Genomic DNA, 23,099 nt, shown 5'->3' with positions numbered 1-23,099 from the left:
TTCTTGGAAGTTTCTTCAGAGTCCACACTATTACAGACCTTCCCCATGCTGATATGTCAGAAATATATAATTAAATTATTATTTGCAATAAGAGCAATGCCTTTGGATAACATAAATAAATTCTGGAGTGGGAGAACAAAACTCAATTGTTTCTTCATGCAGAAGGCCCCATTGGCTGAAACACTTGATAGGACAAATTGAGGGGTTCAGACGTTGCCCGTTTCTGAGCTCCAGCACTAAAAACCACCACTATTGGTTAATTGTATTGAATTGAGTAATGAAAAGGGGGATTGCTGCATTTTTATAACGGAACTGATTGGTCAGTACTAGGAGGAATCACATGCATGGGTGATTAAGATGATGCACAAGGCTCATACTCAAAAAGCTAGAGTAAAATTTCTGCTTCTTGCTGAGAGCGCTCTGTGCAACTTACGTCTCTCGCACGAGACACTCAAGCCGAGAGTAGGACTTTGATTAAGGGCTCTGAATGAGAGCAACCTTTTGTGAAGTGTGGCGAGAAACTAGCCGAGTAATAGGACGACTCTCAATATAGCTCACTGACTCTGGGGCCACTACGTTTATTAACATTTTCGAGCTCAAAATGTGCTCATGCAAGATATTGGATGCATGCATGGTTCTTTCTACAGCTTTTTCTTTCCTCTCTGATTAACATTCAGCCATCACTGTGTGACTTGCGTGATGTTAGTTGTTTCCCCAAAGGATGTGACGACTTTCACGTGTTTACCTGAAACTCATTACCCGACCCTTGCCAAGATTCTAATATTTTAATTCCATTGTAACTTTTATTAACACTTACGTAATGTAACGGTTTACTGTCTTTGTTAACTTGCATTTAACTTGCATTTTACAGCGAACTATAACAGAGTTTTACAGTTACAATTGTTTCATTCAGTAGTTTTATGAACACCGTAATTTGACAATCGTATGAGTTGCAGCACACACGTTTCACGTATGCTAGAACCACCACTGTTTAACACAGGGTGACCGTTATGGAATTACATGAAATAAAATCTTCATAACTTCTGAACATTTGTTTGAGGAGGGTCAAACTGCTCGGCTGGCCGCGGGGCGTTATGGGTATTAGTTGGCGCCCAAGCACGTGGTTTAGAGACTCACTTTCATTTCGATGGTTTCGTCAACAAGCAAACCTGGCGCATTTGGGGGCCTGAGAATCCGCATATGGCGGTCGAGAAGTCTCTTCACCCTCAATGGGTGACTGTGTGGTGTGCAATGTCAAGTCACGGAATAATCTAAGCGATATTGCTTGATGACATTGTGATTACCATACAGCGCGTGAAGGATTTGGAAGATGATTGCATCCCCATTATCCAAAATGACCCTAATTTCCACAAGATGTGGTTCATGCAAGACGGAGCTCCATCCCATTGAAGTGGAGAGTGATATGCTGGAGGAGCACTTTGGGACCGCATTGTGGCACTAGGGTACCCAGTAGCCACTGGCATGGTCCTCGATTGGCTGCCACATTCTCCGGATCTGACCACATACGACTCCTTTTTGTGGAGTTCTGTTAAAGATTAGTTATACAGCAATAACTCAAAGAGAGTTGATGAGGTTGTCGACAGCACCGACGTTCCGACACTTAATCGGGTCATGCAGATTTTCGATACTCGTCTGTGCCACATCGTCGTCAATGATGGCAGGCATATCGAACATGTCATTACCTAAATCCGAATATCTGTAGTCAGGTTTACATACTGAAGAAAGTGTGTGCACGCCGTAGTTTGAAACTAATTTACGTTTTATTTATATAATTCAATAATTGTCACAATGTAAATTTAATTCATTAATTTCAGGTGGATGAGTTATGAATCACTTTAATGCAAATACCACTGTAGGATTTTCAACGTTTACGGTTCGATATTACTAGGGGGCAGGAAGAGTTAATTTGCAATGTTATTTGTAAATTGTTCCTACACTCCTGGAAATGGAAAAAAGAACACATTGACACCGGTGTGTCAGACCCACCATACTTGCTCCGGACACTGCGAGAGGGCTGTACAAGCAATGATCACACGCACGGCACAGCGGACACACCAGGAACCGCGGTGTTGGCCGTCGAATGGCGCTAGCTGCGCAGCATTTGTGCACCGCCGCCGTCAGTGTCAGCCAGTTTTCCGTGGCATACGGAGCTCCATCGCAGTCTTGAACACTGGTAGCATGCCGCGACAGCGTGGACGTGAACCGTATGTGCAGTTGACGGACTTTGAGCGAGGGCGTATAGTGGGCATGCGAGAGGCCGGGTGGACGTACCGCCGAATTGCTCAACACGTGGGGCGTGAGGTCTCCACAGTACATCGATGTTGTCGCCAGTGGTCGGCGGAAGGTGCACGTGCCCGTCGACCTGGAACCGGACCGCAGCGACGCACGGATGCACGCCAAGACCTTAGGATCCTACGCAGTGCCGTAGGGGACCGCACCGCCACTTCCCAGCAAATTAGGGACACTGTTGCTCCTGGGGTATCGGCGAGGACCATTCGCAACCGTCTACATGAAGCTGGGCTACGGTCCCGCACACCGTTAGGCCGTCTTCCGCTCACGCCCCAACATCGTGCAGCCCGCCTCCAGTGGTGTCGCGACAGGCGTGAATGGAGGGACGAATGGAGACGTGTCGTCTTCAGCGATGAGAGTCGCTTCTGCCTTGGTGCCAATGATGGTCGTATGGGTGTTTGGCGCCGTGCAGGTGAGCGCCACAATCAGGACTGCATACGACCGAGGCACACAGGGCCAACACCCGGCATCATGGTGTGGGGAGCGATCTTCTACACTGGCCGTACACCTCTGGTGATCGTCGAGGGGACACTGAATAGTGCACGGTACATCCAAACCGTCATCGAACCCATCGTTCTACCATTCCTAGACCGGCAAGGGAACTTGCTGTTCCAACAGGATAATGCACTTCCGCATGTATCCCGTGCCACCCAACGTGCTCTAGAAGTTGTAAGTTAACTACCCTGGCCAGCAAGATCTCCGGATCTGTCCCCCATTGAGTATGTTTGGGACTGGATGAAGCGTCGTCTAACGTGGTCTGCACGTCCAGCACGAACGCTGGTCCAAGTGAGGCGCCAGGTGGAAATGGCATGGCAAGCCGTTCCACAGGACTACATCCAGCATCTCTACGATCGTCTCCATGGGAGAATAGCAGCCTGCATTGCTGCGAAAGGTGGATATACACTGTACTAGTGCCGACATTGTGCATGCTCTGTTGCCTGTGTCTATGTGCCTGTGGTTCTGTCAGTGTGATCATGTGATGTATCTGACCCCAGGAATGTGTCAATAAAGTTTCCCCTTCCTGGGACAATGAATTCACGGTGTTCTTATTTCAATTTCCAGGAGTGTATTTTTCTTCCTACAGGTACAGTCTGCCCAATTTCTTAGGGATGCGTGTACATGGCTGCTGCAGTAACTTTTTATTTCGATGCATACCTTACACTGTATTGTAGATCAAAAGGTTAATTTCGTTTGCCCCGTTATCCATTCATACCTCTTGCCGGACTGCTATCAGCAACAAGTCCAACTTGTTAGGGGCAGCCCTTCGCTCATTGTTGCGAGTTCTTGAAGTTCCATTATTGCGAGTTCTTGAAGTTCAGAGTCAAGAGGAAGTCGCACAAATGGTCCGAAGGGTGAGGTATCAACTGCGAACAGCTTACCAAGTTCAGGCACATAGCGGTCACTCGTAATCTGAGTTCACTGTCTAAGTTCCGTAGATACGTGAGTAAAGACAGATGTCGCTGTAGCGAAACTACCACGCTAAGGTCCGAGCAGTGTAATGCGCCACAGAGCTGCCGCTGGCTCTAAACTCTCAGGACGCGGACCACACTGTCTGCGGCAGTGTCCCTTACTGCGGACATCTGCTAGCGATACATGTCTCTGGCAGAAGCGGTTATTATCCTCGCCCCATTACTGGTTTATTACCGCCGTTCCTGTCCTCGGATCACCATACTGCGTTATTCCCAGCCCTCTTCAGTAACCACTTTTGTGTCAATCGGTTGCCTATTCGGCATTTCCTACCTTATTAATGTGTTTGTTCACTTACTTTACAACATTTTATTGTGTTAAATGTTTTCTATATTGGTCAGTAGCGCCTGTTTTTTTTATCTTTGGCGCTTGGCGTCTGTCGATTCTTCCATTTGGCTTACCTTTGCTGGGGCGATCTCTGTGCCGAATCGTGAAGAGATTGTAGTCAGGGCCGGGACCCTGAGCTGTAGGACCATGAGGTCGCTGTTAGCTTGGCTTCGCGCAGAGGGGCAGCATAGCTGAGGGGGACTGCGCTGCGCGAGGCTCCCTTGGCGTAGCGGAGCTGGGGCTTGCAGTGTCTGCAGTGGAAGCCATTGCTGTCCGTAGGTGGTTTACTCATGTGTGCGGCCGTGTTCTGCCCTCTGCCATCACACGATGTCTTCGGCCTCCTAACTGCTGCCGCCGGTTTCACCCTTCCTTGCGGGTGAGCTATTTGCTTCTGAGGGTAATTTGTCCACCCCAGAACTGCTAATTTTGCTGTCGGCCCGTTTCTTGTTAGACACAGTACTTTGGTGTGATTTGCAATATCGGATTGTTCTAGTTCAGCAGTATCTGAATTCTGTCCTCCTATAGCGCTGCACATGCTTAAGTTGTGTTTGTTGACGGCAGCAGTGTTAACGGTTGTGTCTTCCGACTGGTTTGGCTATAATTGTGGAAAGCACGCAATATTTAGGGTGTTGCAGTTTGAATCCGCTACTTGTTCCAACTACCAGTAATTATACCCTATTCCTAAACTGCCTTTAATTTGGAAGTGTCATTATAATCACCTTAACATTGAAATTTCCTTCGCCTTACAGCAAATTGGTGTTGCTTAGGCTAATCTGTTTCTTGATTACCTACTGCTTTCGTGAATTGTCATATGTAATTACGTGTTGATTCGTTGTCTGCTTTGGATGTAGCTACACATGAAAGGCGGAGGAGTGGTTTCATAAACTTATAGAGTCCAGAGTGGCAGTTTAAAGGCAGAGTTATGTTGGCTATATTAACCAGAACAGCTTCCAGTGCTGAGTTTTATTTTTAATAAATCGTACCTTTTACTGATTGGTTAGTTGGAAAGTTTGTTGTCTTATACGCTGCAGTCATGGACTGTGTGGCTGATCCTGGTGGAGGTTAGAGTCCTCCCTCGGGCATGGGTGTGTGTGTTTGTTCTTAGGATAGTTTAGGTAAAGTAGTGTGTAAGCTTAGGGACTGATGACCTTAGCAGTTAACTCCCATAAATTTTCACACAAATTTTGTTGTTGTATTATATTGATGGTTTCCAGTGGTCGATCGCTAGGCCAATACAGTGACACTTCGCCGTGAATTTATTTTTTGCTTTTGTTATGTGTTGTAGAGTGGACCTACTTTGTCTGTGTAGTGTTTGGCACTGCGTCAAGTGTTGACTCTGTCCAGTGCAGTGAGACGAGCCTTGCCCTGTGAGGTGTGCTAGAGTGGAATGGCAATATAACTTATGCATTTTTATTTTGTGAACATAGGGTATTCTGTTTATAGTTTGAAAACAATACTATTTTAAGTCAAAAGAGCAAAGATTTCTGATTCTACCGTATAGACATGTTACTGATCTCGAATGGTTGACTACTTACTGTTCTAAATCTTTTTGCTGGACGAATATTTAAGGAACTACTTGTCTCCAACACGCTTTCCTGAAAGACTGTGAAGAAATCTTGATTAAGCTAAGACGTGAAAAACAAAAACAAGTGCTTTCTGCAATAAAAATAATAACTGTATTTTTTCTTACTGATTTCAGATAACAATTAAAATAATATTAGTATTCGGCTTCTGTTTCGTTTCAGTTCTTAGTCTGAAAAACTGTGGATGTAGCATGTGGATACAGTACAGCCAGGAAGGTCCTTATCGCAAATTACACATCAGAGTAAGACACTGACAAACTATTGATAACTACCGGGAAACATGACTCTGGCGTAACATCGATTTAAGCCTTCATAATGGCCTCATTACGACCACAAGTTTCCCAAGAATGCCGAATCAGGATGAAGCCACTAATTGAAGATCAAATTCTGCAGAGATACCAAACTAACGGGATACTGATCGATACGATTCCTCCACTGCTTCAAAGAGTCCCGGACATTTTCTATGGCACAAAGGCCGGGTAATTTGTCGCAGTAGTTGTGTTGTGATAGTCTGAGTGTTCGTCAACACAGGAACGTGTATCTTCAGTCCAATGAATACGACGTTCGTCACTTCGGAAGACGAGTGTGTTCCCTGCATACTCATCAGCTAGATGCAGAAGAAAGGGCAACTCATGGCAGCTGACAATCCATACAAAAATATAAGTATAAGAGTGTGCGGGTATTTGTGTGTGTGATTCCATCTCCTCTTAAGCCACTGGATCGATTTCTACCAAACTTCGTATACATATCACTTACTATCTGGAAAGAATCACTCTGGGGATAAGAACCACCATCTGTTAGGAAGGAGGATGAGAGAAATTAGGGAGATGGAAATTAACAGAGAGAGGGAGGGGAGGAGACAGATGGAGAGGGAGGAGGAATTTGAAGGAGAGATGACAAGGAGGAGACTGAGATACGACGTGGGGAGATGAACTTAGAGGTGGGAGGGGAAGTTGAACCTGGAGGAGGGAAGAGGAGATGGACTTCGAGGGCGGAAGGAGGTGGGAGATAGAGAGACAGAGGAGATGCAGATGGAGAGAGAGAGAGAGAGAAAGAGTAGGGGGAGAGAGGGGTGGTTGACGGAGGAGAGGGTGATGGAAAAGATGCACTAAAAGAATACAGGAATAAATACATTCCCAGCCTACTCCGGGTACTCAAATTGTGTTAAAATATATGTCCAGAGTCATGCTCACTGTGGCAGGAATAGGTCGCCCATGTCATGTTACGAAAAAGACAGCACCCTCTTCCACAAACTCCAAATACATGTCAAACGTCTCACTGGATCGACGGTAGATTTTCCGCCTTACATCATTTGAAGAGTGGCAAAATGCCGACTTCTCTGACCGCACCACACGGCTCCAGCTCGCTGCTTCCCAGGCACAAAACTTATAATTTAGTATGTCTATGAACTTTTGCGCAGTTTCAGTATGCAAATCATTACATTTCGATGCGTTTAAAACTTTCACCTAGAAACAGTGAGAAATGGATTTGCATTCAATGACAGCAGAAGAAATTCGTGTCCGATTTGAAATCTAATATCTTTGACAGGGCGCACGGTCCGACAGAAAAGAAACGCAACGGGCAGACTGCTTGCCACCTGGCTAACAACTCGATTCCGCACATGGCACCACCTGAGAAGTTAAACGGCAGTTGCCGTAAGCTAACGTGAAGGAGAGGGAGTATTGTTTGCTGCACCTGAAACCAGAGCCTCTCTTTCTTGATTGTACACAGCATTTTGAGTACAGATTCCAGTTCAGAAAAAATGTGGTTATCTGTTATTATTAAACACGAAAGAGAAAACAGTAAATTCTATATTCATCCATACAAACAAAGAAATATCAGTTGCAGGCTCTATGTAGCAGCAAAAGAGCTGAAACGTAATCGAAGCATGAAAGAGTGCTCCAGCGATCTTGAACTTATATACATGTAGTGTTTTGAGTTTCACTACACTAATATATATATATATATATATATATATATATATATATATATATATATATATATATATATATATATATATATGACCGGTATATTGGAAACGGCAATAAAAACTAAACGGGGAGCGATAGAAATACACCGTTTGTTGCAATATGCTTGGGACAACAGTACATTTTCAGGCGGACAAACTTTCGAAATCACAGTAGTTACAATTTTCAACAACAGATGGCGCTGCAAGTGATGTGAAAGGTATAGAAGACAATTCAGTCTGTGGGTGCGCCATTCTGTACGTCGTCTTTCTGCTGTAAGCGTGTGCTCTTCACAACGTGCAAGTGTGCTGTGGACAACATGGTTTATTCCTTAGAACAGAGGATTTATCTGGTGTTGGAATTCCACCGCCTAGAAACAGCGTTGTTGCAACAAGACGAAGTATGCAACGGAGGTTTAATGTAACCAAAGGACCGAAAAGCGATACAATAAAGGATCTGTTTGAAAAATTTCGACGGACTGGGAACGTGACGGATGAAAGTGCTGGAAAGGTAGGGCAACCGCGTACCGCAACCACAGAGGGCAACGCGCAGCTAGTGCAGCAGGTGATCCAACAGCGGCCTCAGGTTTCCGTTCGCCGTGTTGCAGCTGCTGTTCAAATGACGCCAACGTCCACGTATCGTCTCATGCGCCAGAGTTTACACCTCTATCCATACAAAATTCAAACACGGCAACCCCTCAGGGCCGCTACCATTTCTGCACGAGAGACATTCGATAACGATATAGTGCACACGATTGATGACGGCGATATGCATGTGGGCAGCATTTGGTTTACTGACGAAGCTTATTTTTACCAGGACGGCTTCGTCAATAAACAGAACTGGCGCATATGGGGAACCGAAAAGCCCCATGTTGCAGTCCCATCATCCCTGCATCCTCAAAAAGTACTGGTCTGGGCCGCCATTTCTTCCAAAGGAATCATTGGCCCATTTTTCAGATCCGAAACGATTACTGCATCACGCTATGTGGACATTCTTCGTGAATTTGTGGCGGTACAAACTGCCTTAGACGACACTGCGAACACCTCGTGGTTTATGCAAGATGGTGCCCGGCCACATCGCACGGCCGATGTCTTTAATTTCCTGAATGAATATTTCGATGATCGTGTGATTGCTTTGGGCTATGCGAAACATACAGGAGGCGGCGTGGATTGGCCTCCCTATTCGCCAGACATGAACCCCTGTGACTTCTTTCTGTGGGGACACTTGAAAGACCAGGTGTACCTCCAGAATCCAGAAACAATTGAACAGCTGAAGCAGTACATCTCATCTGCATGTGAAGCCATTCCGCCAGACACTTTGTCAAAGGTTTCGGGTAATTTAATTCAGAAACTACGCCATATTATTGCTACGCATTGGTTGATATGTGGAAAATATCGTACTATAGAGTTTCCCAGACCGCAGCGCCATCTGTTGTTGACACTTGTAACTACTGTAATTTCGAAAGTTTGTCTGCCTGAAAATGTACTGTTGTCCCAAGCATATTACAACAAACGGTGTATTTCTGTCGCTGCTCGTTTAGTTTGTATTGCCGTTTCAAATATACCAGTCAATTTTTAAACACCCTATATATATATATATATATATATATATATATATATATATATATATATATATATATATGAGGTGTAACATCACTTACTGTATTGATCAGAAAGATGATGTAATGTTATAAAACTTAACACCGGAAGATGTCAATAAAGCCTTGCCGAAACCGGTTGTCTAAAGCTAATACATCATTTACTAGCGGTATTGATGTTTGGAGGATTCTTCAGAGTCCACACTAAACAAACCAAGAGAAATTCCAATAATAAGACTACGTTAGGGGCAGCATTTATACTCGAACAGCTAGTTACCGAATGAATAATTAATTTCAGCTCCCCATTGGAGAGATTTTCATTTATGACTTTTAAATCAGGCAATAAACGTTACACCATTTTAAATGTACCTATCAACCAACATCACAGAACAAACGCTGAAAAAATGGAAAATTTTTGCGAAATACTAGAATATGAATCATATAAACAACGAAAATAGCATATCAGAATTTTATTAGAAGACTTTAATGCACAAGTTGGTAAAGAAAGAAAGTGAAAGAGCAAACAGAAATGCGGAAAGGCTTATACACTTTTGTAAACAGTTAACCTAAAATTAGTGACAACATTTTCAGCACAATTGCACGAAAGGAGAAAGCGAAGGTATCATCTAATCCATATCAAGGTAAACGTCAAGTAGCAAATGTGGTAAAAACTACTCGTAACCACAAAGAAATCTTGAATGTCAGAGTGAGGAAGGGACTAAACTAACCTAACAGAAATCAAGACCAACTTTCAATCGAACAGACCTGAACCTAAACCAAAAGGATTTCCACGAGTAAACACTAAATTTCTCAGACAAACCCCGGATAAATTCTGTGATAACTCAAACACACGAGAAATTGGAGATAGGGGACAAATGAAAGAAACAATGATAGATTTAATTTAAGAAATTTGAACCCAACGATGAATATCAAGACACTACTGGTAGAGTTCGTTATGTTATGAAGCAACTAGCATTCGACTAAAGGCAAGGAAAAAATGGAACAGTAATAAGAAACTTGAGTATTGGTAAGAGCTTAAAAAAGAAAAGAAAAAACGGCAAAAATCATCAGATCACTGAAACGAAAAACGACAAAGACAGAATAGAAGAAATGGATTCAGACTTTAAAAGAATCAACTCTAGAGACTTCTGTATAAGGCTCCAAGAACTTATAACAGGATTCCAGTAAACAGGTTCACATTTGAAATATGGTTTTAAGCAATAAAGGTAACTGCCAATTCTTATCTGGATACTACGAAAATCTATTACAATGTGAAGAGCCTATTAACAGATTACAATTTCAAAAACCACAACATGAAAATCCACCATCGGAGCTATCGAAAACAAAAGAAATAGAAAAGATGATGAAGTCGCTGAAGAACAACAAGGCTCTGGGAGAGGATGGGATAGTAGAAGAAATGTGGAAACTATGGGGCTTACCGCATGGCAGAAAATTCACACAGTAATTAAAGACATTAGGAAAAAGGAATCATACTCAGTGACTGAAAAGAAGCACTAACCCATCCTCTCCACAAAACACAACAAATAAAGTAAGAGTAAAGAAATTAGAATTTGCATAAAAATTAACACAAAAATACTACAATAAGAAATCAGTATCCATCCAAGCGAAAATTAGACATTAAAATTTAGATATTAGGACACAAGCAACGTATGGATCAGAATGCCCAACACTGAACAAGAAAGGTGAACTAAGACAACTAGAAAGAAAGGAAAATATTAAGAAAAATTCTAGGTTCTAAGAAAAACAATGAAAATATATGGATTGAAAGGAGAAATGAAGATTTGTATAAAATGCAGAAAAATCACAGATACAATGAGGAAAAGACTGCAAAAATTATAAGGATATTTAAAAAGAATGGAAGAAACACGGATTACCAGGAAAATATTTAGTTACGTTAATAAACTGAAGAAAACCGTAGGATGGGTAGAAGCAGTGAAGAAAGATGCAAACAAAATATTTGTTACTGAAGAAATAATATGTAACAGGAATCGCTTGAGGCTGCTGAAAGAAATAAAACTTGTGAAGAAGATATGAGAAAACCTCGGCCAAAGAGAGTGAGGACAGATGATCAGAGACTAGCAGTTGGAGACAAAATGTACTACTGGGTAGAAACGATGGGAAATAAAAAACATACTTCGTAAGTTGTATGCAGTCCGTAGCTGGCCAAATTCATGCATAACTGTGTGTGTTCAAATGGCTCTGAGCACTATTGGACTTAATTCTAAGGTCATCAGTCCCCCAGATCTCAGAACTACATAAACCTAACTAACCTAAGGACGGCACACACATCCATGCCCGAGGCAGGATTCGAAGCTGCGACTGTAGTGGTCGCACGGTTCCAGAGTGTAGCGCCTAAAACCGCTCGGCCACCCCGGCCGGGTTTAAGACTGGGCAAGTGTCTGGGCGTTACATCGATGGGTGTTTCGTCCATTAGCCAAACATTAAAAATACAGATGACTGCAGTGGGGCCCATTGCGTGGTCGGTAAACTAATACTCGCGGGTTAGATTAATCTACCACAACGTTACTCCTCGTCATTTGTCTCTGGACACTCTAGTTGGCCATTGAGATCATAGTATTAACAAAGTCTGGTTAGGATTGGTTCTCGAGAGGGAATTCATCATTGCAAGGTATTATTAGAAGGCTTGACGTAAGAGTTTTGGTGTTTGCGTATATAACGCTGGTTAATTGCTGCTTGCTGCAATATTTTTCGTCTGTAGGTGGATGTAGATATTCAAATAGAGTGATAAGGAATGCGTTTCGTCCACAGGTATGTGGTACGGATGTATTGATAGTAATCATTTTAAGATAGACAACATTTTCTGCCAGCTCTTTCCGAGTCGTTGAAGAGAGCGACAATTAAAGACACTTGACATGAATTATCCACAATTCCACTTGCTGGCAAAATTGTCACCTATAACCATATACTGCTGGCTCCTGGTTTGTCAATGTGAACATGAAGCGATTGGCTTACAGGTTAGTCTTCACCGCTCATAAATCGCTATCGAGTGGATAGTTATTGATTGTGGATGACAAATTCCTTATGTGTGTACCATATAAATTACCTTCTTCGATCGAAAGCACAATTGTCACTGGCGCATACAAGAAATGTCTCTCTCTCTCTCTCTCTCTCTCTCTCTCTCTCTCTCTCTCTCTCTGAAACACACACACACACACACACACGCGCGCGCGCGTTCGCCATCGAGCTCGCCTACATATTTTAAGTCTACATTCTCGGGTAAAAATAAAACCATTTGGTCAAGGATTAAATTCGGTATTGAAATACGACCCACTTGAATTGACGAGTCTCTGAATCAAGCGACATTCAGCAAAAAGTAGAAGTGGCCATTATTAATTAATACTAGTGTGATTCATAAAGGCAAACTTATTTCGATCTGGCAGTGTCCCACTTAAAAATAAACAGCACGGACATGCTTGCTACTGAATTGTTCCACACGTGCGTTTCGTAAATAGAACGAACTATACTTGATACATTTGTGAAATTATAGATGGGTGTTCCAAATTATGATACAAAGAATAAGACGGAACTAGATAATGGTTCAGGAAACGTTTCGCGTCATACGTGCTGCATAAATGTGGTGCCGATACAATACAGCTAGAGATCACCATAACGCGGTTCTACTTTGTAATGCAATCTGCGTCATAGTCGTACACAGCTAGTGAACCACTGTAGTGCAAGGTGCTTTTGAAGGAGAATCACCTTAACGTTCAGCTGCAACCACCTCGTGGGCGGTAGTTCACTGCACTTGATCCGAGCTCTTAATGCACGCAGTTACAACATTTTGTGATGAGACTTTCATTCACAGAGATCTAGTGTCTAGATGGATTGTTACAATGCATCACGCAGTGTAACAAGTGAATTGAACCCGTTGTGAGAAGGCCGAATAGAGGCCACAAATTCGCTTATAGAATTGTGATAAAGTACCGTATTGATTTTAGGATTCATATTTTTTTTTCCATATCAGTTAATTACATCAACTCTTCGCTTCCAATACACTTATTTACTCCAAAATAAACTATAAAACCTATCCAGCTACGTCTACGTAACTCAGCCACGCTGCCCGGGAAACTGAAAGGTATACAGCGAATTTTTAGGGCTTTTATTCCTAGGGCACTCATTACATTGCACAAAAAATCACTTTTTGCACACATTTTGAGAAAAACAACGGTTACATGTGGACGAAACAGGTACTGTAGATTTGTTTCTGTTCTGCCTGAGGTACGGCTTTTGAATCTTAAGGGTGTTTTCTGCTTCGGCGCATTTCCAGCAGAGAACAAAAGCACCGGCTGTGATGAGACCCGGAGCTGCGCCCCGTTTGCTCGGCGCCTTCACGCCGTTTGGTGTAAGAAGACAAAAGATGTGTACATCCGACGAAAGAAGATTAAGGAGCAGAAATACTTAAAAGAGCTTTAGAACTGCCTACGTAAGACATCTGTAGGAATGGAGAACGAAATACATGCGGGAATGATAATTTTTGAACAGTACATAAAATGTGACGATCATTCAAGTTGCATATGCCGTAAGCAATACCATTTAATTCGAAATAGTGGCTAACTCTTGATACACTGTTTCCTTTCCTTTAATGAACAGTCTCGTTGAATCCTGGTAATAGAAGGAAGGTAGGTTTCGGTTACGATTGTGGACGGGGCCGTAATCAATTACTATTGTTTGCCTTTTACAGTTACATACATTTATTTTTAAAATAGTAATTTTAGACTCAACAGTAAATACAATATACCACACATTATTAATGAAGGAATAAGAATTTGTGTAAACAATAGGATTTTCAGCGCGTTACAATTTAGGAGATCACCATGAAATACAGATGCAGATAATGTTAAAAGAAAACAAGCCACTGTGATCACAGCTGAAGGCCATACACAAAAAGAATGGCAATAAATTATGAATGTTTAAGAACTCGCTGCAATTAGAAATTACAGGTTTTAAAATGTTAAAAGGTAAGTGGTCAAAAATACAGCAGAACTATTAGACGCCAGGAACGGCAGTAAATAAGATTTAAAAGCGTACTGCTATAATACAAATATCAAATTATTTTTTATATTTTTTCAAGCAAATGACCAGAATCACGGCCGAGGCCTTGCACGCCAGGAACGAAAATTATATAAAAAAATTTAGAAACCTGCTGTAAAACAGCAAATACAAGCAAAGGTTAATTAAAAGAAAGAAGCAACTGACCATCAAACGGGTGAAAAACGATGACGGTAACCTTGTAACACAACCCTTACACTGCCAGATTTATTCGAGAAGGCGAGCAGAACTATTAACTAGAGATACATAACCTTTATTGCAGGCATTAAAAGGTATAGTAATAATTAATACAATAATAAAACACAAGGATCAGTCGCAGACGGTGGCCCAGGAATCGACCTCTGAGAAGGTCCAGCAACAAGCACTTTCTCGAGACCTTAGATAGGTAGCCAGGAGTTGCATTCACTTCAAAAGATGGTAACCCAAACTAGTGGCAGTCTAACAAATTACTAGTGCTAATCTTGCTGCAGCTAACTGACGTCCAATTAACCAAGTGTAAGAATGGAACAACACACTGAAGCTGGAACTGGCGGAGTGCACTACGTCCCCAGAATACTGTGCTTAGAGCGCCCTGAACGAGAAAGGAATTGCTACCACCAGAGTAGAAGAATAACAAACGGCCTACAGTAAAGAATGCTGTCAAAACCACACGCCTTACAGGACAGCAGTGGCAAGGCAAGGAAACGTACACTGCCATTAGAAACACAAACCCCCAGGGCAGGTAACAGTGGCGTTAGCGGCCACCAGGCACGAAAAATTACCCCTGGTTGAACTTAAGAAATTGCAGCAAGTTGAACGCAGTAAATAGTAATAAGAAGTCGAGGAAAGCTAATCAGATCCGCTTTCCCCAAGCACTCCACTCTCTACTCTTCGCCTCGGCGACGCTACGAGCAGTAACACGAACAGAAGTCACTTGAGAATCGCGAGATGTCACAATGGTAGAGGTTTCTTTTCTTGAAATGCACTCATCTTAAAGCCTGAAGGATCCCGTTTGTGACGAGGTCGTGCACCCTCGTGACCACAGCCCTTCCATCCGGCAACTATGAGCGCCGCCAGCGGTATCGGCATGTTCTTGCACTGTGTGGGCCTGGCTCCTCCCGAGTCCCCAACCGAACTACCACGCTCACACGACACTGAAAAGCTACAACATCGCCCCAAAGATGGGGAAATAGTTACTACATATCGATAACTACCACTGCTGAGTGGGCAGGCAACGCTTGCGAAACGAGTGGCGCCAGTCAAGACGAGAAGACAAACAACCATGCCAACTAAAGGATAGGGTCAGGTCTTCAACAGAGGGTGGAAACGGACAAACAGCACCCAAGTGAGCCGCAGCAGGACTTGTATGCTGGAGAAAGTGAGCAGTACTGACTCATCACCTAGAACTCGTTGGAATTCTATCTTTCCTGTACATGGTAAAGTTCCTGTAAACAAACACAAAAACTAGAAATGAGAAAGCCTTTTACCTTTCATGTGAGCCATTTAAATGCTGATTCACTTAACTGAAACTAGTTTTAATAAACTTATGATTTAACAATTTTTATTCAGAATAGTAGCAATAATCTTTCTTTTATCTCGAGTATTTTTCGACTCCTACCGCCTCATGACTAAGTGTCATAATGCTTCCTCACAACTAGACACATTATCAGTAGTTGCTCAAAAGCAAACCGGTCCACTTTTCAAAAACCATACATCAACAGTTCTGTGTGGTGTGACAGCAACAAGTCCTTCGCAGGTTTTCGGAGATATGCAGCACTACAAGTCAGCTCACAACCCCCGTAACTCAGAGACCGTATCTCTTTGGCGCGGAGTTGTCTTCCGATAGCTCCCACATGTGATCCACAGGGTTCAGACCAACCGAATTTGGGGGCCAAGCCGCCAACGTGATTTCAGTATCATTCTCCTCCACCCACTATAGCACGATTCTGGCCTAATGACACGTTCGGTTATCCCTGTGGAAGATGCCATTGCGTACTGGGAACGCATCAAGCACGAAGGGACGCAGATTGTTCGCAATAATTTTCATATAATTCACGATTGCCATGGTGCGTTTTATTCGTACCGCAGGTGTCAGGAAAGCATAGCTGAATGCACCCTCCCCCCCCTCCCAACATCATAATACTGCCATCACACGCCTGTGTCCGTGGCGCGGTGCGTGTTTTGAGCAACCGTTCCCCTGGATGACGGCGTATCCGACATAACCATCAACCTGTTCTACCAAGAAACGTGATTAATCTTGTGAGATGACACTTTTCACTGATCCACAGTATCATCTTGATGCTGTGCCCACTGCAGCCGTAATTGACGATAACGTTGGGTCGATATGGGATCAAGTTCAGGTAATTAGCAGTGGAGCCCTAGGTCTTATGATGTGCCCTGACTGATGTGCTGGGAAATACATGTTTCTGCACCAGAGTTTATCTCTCTCTTCAGATCTGTCACATATCGCCGCCTATCTTGCTTTAGGAAGCGGAGAAGCCTCCACGTTCTTTGGACGTCCAAACGACATGTCAGCAACCCGTTTCAGTGCTCTTCATTCACGTTTCATAGATGCTCTTGACAGCAGAAGGAGGACTGCCGACCTTCATCGTTTCCGAGTCGTTCTCCAGTTGGCAACAGAACATAACAATGTACAATTTTGGTTCTCGCGAAGCCAACAGGTAAGTGTCTCGCAGTGGGCAGTGGTCATAATCTTCTGGCTCCTCAGTGTACCATTTGTACAAGCAGCAGCGGAAAAACAAGAGCGAATCGCTAAGAGTGAACTTTATGGGTTGGAAAGACGATTAGTTAGAAGTGATGTTTCTCAGCAGTATTATTTAGCCTTTGAATCAAGAAAAAATGAAGGGAACGATGGTATGATTTAGAGGAGGGATTAATTCCGGTTGGCGGGACGTCAGAGATTTATCCACTGATTATGCTGCTGTCTTCTCGTATGGGGAGATGAATTAGGGAAATTGAATGACGTTTTGACCTATTATCGGGAGAACTCGTCTGGGGCTATCCAGTCGCCTGGTTGACCCCTTTTAATTTGATGCCACTAAGGTAACTTGCTCGTCGAAGATGATAATAGGACCACCAACACTCAGTCCCCAAGAAGATAAAATTTCCAACTCGGCCTAGAAACGATCCAGACGCCCCAGAATCTAGAAGCAGCCACGCTAACCAATAAGTTTTTGTGTGAGTGTGTAAGTGTTCTCTGCAGTTGGACGGGGCAGATGTCATATGACATTTGATCCACTCAGTTTTTCTATTTACATTTTATTACAGAGAGCATCCAGCCCTCTGACTGAGCATGCAATAGACCACGATCTCACAAGTTACAGTCAAGTCAAAGCGTATAGTGAATGAAATCAACGGGATACTGGGCAAAGAAACATTTTTTGTGTAAAATATGCATAAACAAAGGAATAAAGAAACGAAAACATTGAGCACTAACAGAAGTGAGACTACCCTTAATCTTAACGTCAAAATTCATCTCCACTTAGTGCGAGGGAATTCTGCCACCTTGGAAGCACAGTAAAGTATGCCGGAGGTAGTATACTAGTATAGGGAAACACAAAGCCTTGAAACTTTCTGGCAGATTAAAAGTGCGTTCGAGACCGAGACTCGAACTCTAGACCTTTGCTTTCCGCGGACAAGAGCTCTACGACTGAACTACCCCAGCACGACTCACACCTCTTCAGAACGTAACTTCCGTCAGTAGCTTGTCCCCTACATTCCACACTCCACAGACGTTCTTCGGCGAATCCATCAAGACTAGCTAGCCTGGAAGTATCGGTCCGGCACATAGTTTTAGTCTGCCAGGAAGCTCTATATCATTGTTCCCTCTCCTGCACAGTGAAATTTTCATTTTCAAAACAGAACTTTAACTGTCAAAGAAAGTCTACTGCTATAAATGTTACGAAATAAATACCTGAAAATTACGTGTGACGTACACCATCGCAAGGAAGTGAACCACTGACTACTGATAACTATAAAAGAATGCAATGCTGTAATGATACAGAAAGACGCCGAAAAATTAGTGCACTGGTTCTTTGGAGAATCAACGAGGAAAGGTTTTGTTGGCAAATACTAACCAGGAGAAGGGACAAAACGATATTAAATATTATGTGTAAATTAAAGGTGGCGGAGGAAAGAATCGAAAGGAAAGGGATTGGTGACATAACCTTCATCGGTACAATAAGCGAAATCAGCGGCTACGAATGAAAACGTGTGCCAGTTTGGGTTTCGAACATGGGATCTGCTGCTTACAACGCAGGTGGCTTAACCACTGCACTATCCACGACACAGTAGTATCACCACTGCACAGCACACGCCCCACGGCCCACCAGCATCCTCATGGAGGGCCACCTATCACCAGTTCGTGCCCATTTCCTCCTGCAGGAGGACAAACGTATTTACGCATCCGAACTGAAAGAGGTGGATCCATTGCCCATCTAGGCAATCAGTATATGTAGTGTCTGTCCTCCTCGACATGTCAGGCCTCCCAAAGGCTTCTCAGAGTAGCGAACATGGAGGAAATGGACAAGTTGCGCTCCGAGGGAATGTGGGTCGGCCGTGAGACGTGTTGAGATAGTCCGTGCCGATATCATAACGCTGTGTCAGTGACTGCGCACTGCTTACCACGCATACCTAGAAATCAGGAGATCCCGGGTTCGAATCCTGGTCTGGCATAAACTTGTCACCGCAGATTCCGAGTAAAGTACCTATGCAGCTGGCATCAGTAATCTCTTCCGTTTCATTTCCTCTCTACCCCGCCTCCTCCTTCAATTTACTTGTAGATGGGCAATGGTTCCACCCCCTTCACTGCGGATGCACAAGTACGTCCGAACTCCAGTGGCAATCTCACAATAGCGAGCATGGAGAAGATTGACAGGTACTGCGAAAAGGTGGTGCTGGTCGGGAATACGGGTCAGCAGTGTGTACTGAGACATTCCATGCAATTACTATGATACTGTGTACCTAACGGCACAGTGGTTAATGAACCTGCCTAGTAAGCAGTAGATCCTGAGTTCGAATCCTGCTGCATCACGAACTGTAAGGCATCGCTGTCATATGACAGAAAGAACTGACACCACTCATTCATATAAGATATGGCAAGTGTTAAATAATAAGACAGTAGAATTCAAGTCTCTAGGGAGAGCTGTAGCTGCATAAAATTGCAGGAGAAGGCAGCGATAGAAATATATACACTATGTGATGAAAGGTATCCAAACACGTGGCTGAAAATTGCTTACAAGTTCGTGGCGCCCTGCATCGGTAATGTTGGAATTAAATATGATGTTGGATCACCATTATCATTGAACACAGCTTCAACTCTCGCAGGCATACGTTCAATCAGGTCCTGGAAGGTTTCTTGGAGAATCACAGCTCATGCTTCACGCAGTGGTGCACTGAGGAGAAGTATCGGTGAGACCTGGCACGATTCCGACGTTCCAAAACATTCCTAAGGTGCTGTATAGGATTCAGGTGAAGACTCTGTGCAGGCCAGTCCATTACATGGATGCTACTGCCGTGTAACCACTTCGCCACACGCCGTGTATTATAAACAGGTGCTCGATCGTGTTGGAAGATGTGATCGCCATCCCCAAATTGGTCATGTAGTGGGATGCAAGAAGGTACTTAAAACATCACTGTAGGCCTGTCTTGTGATAGTTCCACGCAAACGAACAAGTGGTGCAAACCCCCTCCATGAAAAACATGACCACACCATAACACCACCGCCTCGAAGTTTTACTGTTGCCACTATGCCACTACACACGCTGGCAGATGACGTTCACTGGGCATTCGCCATAGCCACAACCTGCCATCGGATCGCCACATTGTGTACCAAGATTCGTCACTCCACACAACGTTTTTTCATTGTTCAATCGTACAATATGTACGGTCCTTACACCGCGCGAGGCGTCGTTTGACATTTACCGGCATGATATGTGGCTTATGAGCAGCCGCTTGACCATTAATTCCAAGTTTTCACACCTTCCATCTAACTGCCATAGTACTTGCAGTGGATCATGATGCAGTTTGGGATTCCTGTGCAATGGTCTGGATACATGTCGGCCTATTACACATTACGACCGTCTTCAACTGTTGGCGGTCTCTGTACGCTTTTGTGCTGTACGTTCCCTTCACGTTTCCACTTCACTATCACATTTTAAACAGTGGACCTAGGATGTTTAGGAGTGTGGAAATCTCGCGTACAGACGTATGACACAAGTGACACCCAATCACCTGACCACATTCGAAGTCCGTGAGTTCCATGGAGCGCCCGATTCTGCTCTTTCACGATGGCTAATTACTGAGGTCGTTGATTTGGAGTACCGGGCAGTATGTGGCAGCACAAAGCGCCTAATAGAAAAACGTATGATTTTGGAGGTATCCGGATACGTTTCATCACATAGCGTGTAACAGATCCTGGATGTGTGCAATGCTGCAATGCAGCCAACGTTAAGCAAGACAGAAAACCAGTGAAAACTGCCTTTGCTCTCTCACTCATCCAAAAATTAAATAAAAGAGGAAAGGAAATGCTTGGTCTAAAGCAAATACTTTGCCATCAATTAATAAAACTGTATTGTTATATTTTGAGAGTGTCGATGATTTGAGTGTAAGTGACGTGTTATAACGGTAATGGGGATTTCCTAATTTCGAGCATTATGTCAGTCCGATTTATGTTATTTTTTGCATCATGAGCTAACGAAATTAATTTACTATTCATGACACTGTTGAACTCGTGTCAGCATGGGTGATGCCTTCCAGCCCCAACAGAGCATACGGGCAACTGTAAACTAGCAACACCTACCCACAGTGGGGCGATGAGTGGCCATACCTGGCAGCACAGACTACTCCGGCATGGGTTAAGGAAATGACATTATCTTGGAACCAGGAACCGTGAGCAGCACTGGTATAACGAGACATTTCATACGCTGTTGCCCTACGGATGGCGTACCTGCTCTTCTGATTTATGTCCTGGAGTGGCTGGTTCAGCGGTAGCAACAAGGGCAGCCTCTGACATCCTGTGACACCAGCTCCGTATGTATAGAAGACAGAGCAGCTAACGGTAAACGTCGGAACGAGGAGCCGCAGCGGATATGTGGACATCAAGCAGAGTGCCATCAAGAATAGGCAACAAGGGAGAAGCCAAGATGGGCATTGGCTGCACAGGAGGAGTGGCTAGTTCACATGACGAGCAGCATAGGCAGCTCTGTGCAGTCTGGTTCTGTGTGAGCTGACAGTGTCTGGAGTCTTGGCTCGGGCAAACGTCCTGGTGATGAAGCACAAAGAGAGGTTAGTTGTTGTGTACTCTTGCGTGGCGGAGCTTAAGAAAAGAGTGGTACCGATTGTACTCAGTGGAAATACTCATGTGTAGATGCGTGTGTCCGGCTGTGCTAGTTGCTCTATGTTCACTATGGCGAGCCGGTGCAAAGGCTACAGTTGTGGTCTGGAATAAGTTTCCATAGGAGAAGAGACTCTTCGAATTAACTCTTGATAGCGCACCTTATGTGGTTGTCAATCGTGTTTACCTGTTTTAGCTCCTTGATTTCCTGGCCTTGGCTGAGTAACAGTTTTGATTTATTTTATCCAGTGGTGACGTAGTGTAGTCAGGTTCGTTATGCTTTAAGTATCTAGATACTCCCTCACTTGTCATTACTTGAATTTTTATTATTTTTGGGGCTTAATGTATCGGTTTTAGATGATTTAATTCTGGACATGTTGTCGTAATTCAGAAAATTGGCAGTCTATTTTTCTTGCCATGCTTTCAAATTTTTATGGTTATGATGTGGTTGTCTATTATTTTACACTCAGTTTGCTATTGTTAAGCTAAATTGATTATGAAGGGCAGGAATTGTACCATTTTGCATAGTTTCATAGCCGTAAAACGAAGACAGAAGAATTACACAATCGTCGATCTTACGCCAGAATACAAAATACTGAATATAGTCATAAATCAAAACTTTCATTTCTTGATAACTCAATTTGTCCAACACGGACACGATTGTCCGCACTGAAAGACTTGATTGATCGGAAATGGCACTGTTTCCTTCAAACATTGTAGCCGAAAACATACATCAGATATAAACAATAGAGGTCTGGACATGCTTTGATCTCTGGACCTATGAAGCCAAACACCACTAACGTTCCAGATTATAACAGTTTCCCAGTCCACCAGACTGCCTAGCGGCTTTATTCCGTTGCTTTCTATTTCGCCATGTCAAACCAATTGCTCTGTCCGGAATTTCCTGCTGTGTTACATTCTAGGTGGCCATATTGATACTCTCCGCTCCTCTGACCGAGCGAGGTGGCGCAGTGGCTAGAACACTGGACTCGCATCCAGGAAGACAACGGTTCAATTCCGCGTCCAGGCATCATGATTTAGGTTTTCTGTGATTTCCCTAAATCGCTCCAGTCAAATGCCGGGATGGTTGCTTTGAAAGAATACGGCCGACCTCCTTCCCAAACCTTCCCTAATCCGGTGAGACCGATGACCTCGCTGTTTGGTTTCTTCCCCCAAAACAACCAGACACAACCCAACCGATCCCTTGAGTTTCCTGACATGTCGACAACAGCCGTTCCATCTATACCGGGCTGCTATCACTGGCCACTGCCTGACCAATCCCACTGGGACACAAGTTTACAAACCAACCACAAGAGTTTCATATTCTGTCTCTCACTACACGCAAACTCTTAGTCCCACACAGAAAATGAACACGCCCATTTTGTAGGAAATATAATGTCGTTAAGTTTTCCAGTACGACAGCT

Source organism: Schistocerca gregaria, chromosome 2 (genome assembly GCF_023897955.1).
Source record: "Schistocerca gregaria isolate iqSchGreg1 chromosome 2, iqSchGreg1.2, whole genome shotgun sequence".
In the NCBI taxonomy this organism is placed as follows: Eukaryota; Metazoa; Arthropoda; class Insecta; order Orthoptera; family Acrididae; genus Schistocerca; species Schistocerca gregaria.
The sequence above is the reverse complement of the archived record's forward strand: the minus strand, read 5'-3'. Positions refer to the sequence as shown.